The 5,198-nt window shown below is 45.7% G+C and overlaps 1 long non-coding RNA gene across 1 annotated transcript; it reads right to left on the bottom strand.

Moving 5' to 3' along the window:
• Positions 1-1,543: 1,543 nt before the first annotated feature.
• On the bottom strand, positions 1,544-5,192 carry LOC105514094. The gene is made up of 3 exons (XR_001002128.1): positions 4,160-5,192; positions 3,893-3,974; positions 1,544-1,729 (listed from the first exon to the last, which is right to left on the bottom strand). It is a non-coding gene; the product is annotated as an uncharacterized LOC105514094 (long non-coding RNA).
• Positions 5,193-5,198: the final 6 nt, after the last annotated feature.

Genomic DNA, 5,198 nt, shown 5'->3' with positions numbered 1-5,198 from the left:
TTTTTTTTTTGAGAGTCTCACTCTTTCGCCCAGGCTAGAATACAGTGGCACCATCTCAGCTCACTGCAACCTCTACCTCCCAGGTTCACATTCACATGCCTCAGCCTCCCAAGTAGTTGGGATTACAGGCACATACCACCACACCCAGCTAATTTTTCTTTTTCTGTATTTTAGTAGAGACACGGTTTTGCCATGTTGGCCATGCTGGTCTTGAACTCCTGACCTCAGGCAGTCTACCTGCCTCACCACCTGATCCACAGCACTTAGCCAGTACGGACCAGTACGGCGACTTTAAATAGCTATAAGCCAGGCATGGTGACTCACACAGGAAATTCCAGGACTTTGGGAGGCTGAGGTAGAAGTATCACTTGAGCTCAGGAATTCAAAGCCAACCTGAGCAACATGGCAAGACCTCTACTAAAAATAAAAATTAAAAAATTAAGCCGGGCGTGGTGGCTCATGCCTGTAATCCCAAAACTTTGGGAGGCTGAGGTGGGTGGATCACCTGAGGTCAGGAGTTCGAGGCCAGCCTGACCAACAAGGAGAAACCCTGTCTCTACTAAAAATACAAAATTAGCCAGGCATAGGGGTACATGCCTGTAATCCCAGCTACTCAAGAGGCTGACGCAGGAGAATCGCTTGAACCTGGGAGGCAGAGATTGCAGTGAGCCAGGATCGTGCCACTGCACTCCAGCCTGGGCAACAAGAGCAAAACTCCGTCTCAAAAATAAATAAATACATAAATTAATGTAACTTAATTTAATTTAATTTAAAAATTAGCTGGCATGGTGGGTACACACCTGTAGTCCCAGTTACTGAGGAGGTCGAGGTAGGAGGATTGCTTTGCTTCAGCCCGGGGGACAGAGGTGGAAGTGAGCTATGATGGAGCCACTACACTCCAGCCTGGGTGACAGAGCAAGAGCTTGTCTCAAAAAATAAATAAAAATTAAAAATAAAAAAATTTAAATAACCATAGTATGCTTGCTGAACCAGGTAGGTTAGAGAAAATAAATGTGGTCCCTGCTCCCAGAGAACTTAAGAGTCTTATTGAAGAATCTTTCTCACCCCTTCCAAACTCATAAATGTAAACATCAGGGAAAAGAGGGAAGAGATTTTCTAAAACAAGAGTTAGGAACTTAAGGTAAATGCATTGGCTCTTTGGGGACAGAAAAATAATGACTGGCTGGAAAGCCTTTTGAGTTTAAGATAAAGCTATCCTACACATCAAAGTCCATATGACAAGCATCAGAAGCCATGGAAAGGTATAATCCATAACTAGGAGTCAAGAGGCTCAGCTCAGGTTCTAACAGGCTGTGTAACCTTGGGCAAGTCACTTCACTCCTCTAATCCCAAAATGGCTCTTCTGTAAAATGGGCATAATAAGACCCTACTGGCAAAGTTGTCTGTGATGATTAAACGAGTAACACGAAACCACTTTGAAAAGTTTTACGTGACATACCCACTTAACATTAAGAGGAAGCAACAATCATTCCTCTGAATGTAGCATAAATCCTGTGGTTCAACTTCCAAAGTCTAAACCTGACTCACCTTCTTAGCCTTGTTAAACCCCTCAACCAACCTGTGGTCACTGAGTGAGAGGAGACGAGTCATGTGTGAGGCTCCAGGGGTGGGGCAGTGACTACTCAGTCAGTTGCTCCATGTCTCAGTGGCTTCATCTATAAAATGGGTGGTGTGTAATTCACTCAGGTATCCACAAGATAATGCAGGTCTGAGGAAGGGAGTGGAGATTTTACCAAAAGTGCAGAAAGTATTTACATAAACCTCCCGCCCCCCAAGGATAAATAACCAAGATCATCAAATATCATCATTCCCTGAACATAAGTAGAAAGACCCTTAGAGATCATTTAATCTCTTGCTTTATAAAAGGGAGAACTGAAACCCTGACACAAGAGTTGTAGAAGTCTCGAGCTAGTCAGGGGCAGAGCTAGGACTAGGGCCCAGAGCCACAGATTCCAAGGTCCAGTGACCTCTTTGCCAGATCACAGCATCACCCAAGGTTCCTATATGACATGTTATCAACCCCAAGACACATTACAATTTAACCAACGGCCAAATGTGGGCTACCGAAGGGAGAAACTATAAGACTCTGGGGGAAGGAGGGAGTCTAAGAGCTGGGGAAGTTGGGAAAGGGAAGGCTTCTCTGAGGAGGTGCACTAAGTCCCAGGAGTACATAACAGGAAATTATGGAAATATTTCAGTAGGTAGACTTGGGAAGAAAGACCTGATGGATAAAATTTTCTCTAGGGAAGAGAAATAAGTTAGATTTACAAGACCAGAAGGCTTTGGTTGAATATTCCTTGATTATATGCAATTTAGTCCTTTTGTTGTCACCTGAGTTTCTAACACTTGGTAATATTTTTAATTCTCTCATCTATCTCCCTATGAGACAAGACCTTTTGCAGAGACCACATCCAGTTTAGTGGTTAAGTATGGAGTCTCTGGACTCAGATTGCCTAAATTCAAATCTTTGCTTTACCACTTAATAGCTGTGTGACCTTGGATAAATTCCTTCACCAATCTGTACCTCTGTACCACCCATTTCAGGAGGTTTTGTGAGAATTAAATGTGTATAAGCGATCACAACTTACTAATGGGTTTTTAATCACTTTATAAAAGCATGTCCTTTTTATATATAAAGAATAGAAATTACCCAAGTATACTGCATGTAGCAACAAGCATTGTTTTGCAAAAATTTTGTTATATATGTGTGCAGAAATGTCTTAAGTCAAAATGTAAAATTTGTTTCTTACAGTATTTTCTTTAAAAATGTGAGACAGGCCGGGCGCGGTGGCTCAAGCCTCTAATCCCAACACTTTGGGAGGCCGAGACGGGCGGATCATGAGGTCAGGAGATCGAGACCATCCTGGCTAACACGGTGAAACCCCGTCTCTACTAAAAAATGCAAAAAACTAGCCGGGCGAGGTGGCGGGTGCCTGTGGTCCCAGCTATTCGGGAGGCTGAGGCAGGAGAATGGCGTGAACCCGGGAGGCGGAGCTTGCAGTGAGCTGAGATCCAGCCACTGCACTCTAGCCTGGGCGACAGAGCGAGACTCGTCTCAAAAAAAAAATAAATAAATAAATAAAAATAAAATAAAAATGTGAGACATTGAAGACATGAAATAAGGCTTAGAACAATGCCTAGCATACAGTCAGCACCTAGTACTATAACTGTCATCGTTGCTGTTATGTACCTATTAAATGTGTTTGTAGAGTTATATAAGCCTACATGAAACCACTCTGGAAAACATATCTGATAGTAACGCAAGTTAAAGGCAAAGCCTTTCTCTTTGCCTCTCATATCCGCACAATCAGAGCCCTGCTCAGGTACCCGTTTGTTGCTTGGCCCACTAGCTACGTATTGCAGTCAACTGAAGAGTCCATAGACTGACCTAACACTCTGTCATGCTCTGTCAATTTCTGCAGAGAAACGGAGGCTTCGTGCCAGAGTGAATTTATTTTTACCTGGTTGGGGTGCTGGGGTCGGGGAGGCAAGAGTCAAGCCCATGGGGAGCTGAGGGAAGCAAGTGAGTCATACAGAAAACTGTTTGCTCCCCAGAGCCAGGTAGACTCAAATGTGCCACAGACACGGCCAGACCGACAGATACCTGAGCGTCTCTGAGCGGGCTGAATCATTTCCCCCTCCCTATCCTCATCAGACACTGCATAAGACAGCATTTCAGCCCGCCTGCCTGTTACAGGTGTAGCTCTTATCAGGAAAAGCTGGGAGTCGCCAAACAGACACAAAAGGGGGCTGACTACACAACAAAGGTTACCTCAAGGGCTCATTTAAATGACAAGCTCACCTAAACGTTTAAAATAGCATTTAAATTCCAAAACCCTGATTTACAGAAAAATCTGGAAAATGTGCTCACCAGTAAGGAAATCTGGAGGTCCATCCCCGACATTGTGTGACCTTGAATTAGGCACTTCATCTTTATGTTTAAGTGTTTTCCTCTGTTTAAAAAAGAGAGAAAGAGATAAGAACACCTACCTCAGAGGATCATGGTAAAAATTAAAGATAGAATACGGTGAAATGCCTTGCATCGGATGTGCTGGCACTGGCCAATGCACAATAAACGCCTGTCCCTTCTAGACTAAGAGTGAACACTGAATTGTGGTAAACTATTAGTAAGATTCACCCGCCAACCGTCCTATGAAAAAGTCAGAGGCATTCTGGTCTCTTCGTATTTCTCGTTCTCTCCAGCACAACGGCCCATGCTAGGCAGTCTAAAAAGCAGTAATTTATCCCATTCCTTGAATTAAGCAGAGGTTTCTAAATGCTTTGGTACTGTGGGGACCCAAATTATCCCTTGATACTGCCCCCTATTATTCATCGTTAAGCTTTCAAAAGGCGAGAGATTAAATATTGTGCCTACATTTTAGTTATTCGCGTTCCCGTTTCAAATTAAAGGGAGGAAAACGCGTTAAAATTAGGCTTCCGACCTTCAGACCGGCCTGTGGGGTTTTCTAGGTCATAAAACTCGCGGGGCGGGAAAGGCCCCGGGGAGGAACGGGGGTACATTCTACAGATTTCGGGCGGACCCCAATTTCTCGTTGGCGACGAATGCTAGCCACGTGTCGCCATTTTGTGTTCAGGCAACATGGCGGCCGCCCCACGGGGAAGGAACGGGGGAGGCGGAGTAGTGCCACGTTAGCCGCTTTCCCTGAGGCATTCTGAAGCACGTTGCGCACGGGGCCCTTTCTGGTCTGGCTTAGCCCAAGGAGGAAGGGGAAAGGGCAGAAATCACAACTCGTATGCCAGCGTCTTAAACGACACTTCCTCAGCGGGAGGAACCTGCAAAAAAGGCCTTCCAAGATGGCGGGCCCTGACGGGGCCGCCCCCGGAGAGTCGGGTGCGGTGGCTGGGCCCATGGGCACGTAAGGCAGCCGCGGGAGCCCAGGCCGCGCGGGAAAAGCCGCAGAAACGTCCTGAAGCCCTGGCCGGCAGCCTCTGAATAAACAAGGCCTCCACAGGCGCACACTATTGTTTCTAATGTCGGAAAAGGGTGCCGCGGTGGAAACGACACAAGGGCAGGAGGTGGGGTTTCTGTGGCTTTAACCGAAAAAAACTTGCGAAACGCAAACAAAGCATTATGTAAATGGACGCCATTCTTTCAAGGACCACGTTTCTAGCACGCCCCGCAAACAGCAGAGCCGCGATTCGAGAGGCGGCCATGA

The sequence above is a fragment of the Colobus angolensis genome, unplaced genomic scaffold (assembly GCF_000951035.1).
Source record: "Colobus angolensis palliatus isolate OR3802 unplaced genomic scaffold, Cang.pa_1.0 Scaffold24, whole genome shotgun sequence".
Classification (NCBI taxonomy): domain Eukaryota; kingdom Metazoa; phylum Chordata; class Mammalia; order Primates; family Cercopithecidae; genus Colobus; species Colobus angolensis.
The sequence above is the reverse complement of the archived record's forward strand: the minus strand, read 5'-3'. Positions and strand labels throughout refer to the sequence as shown.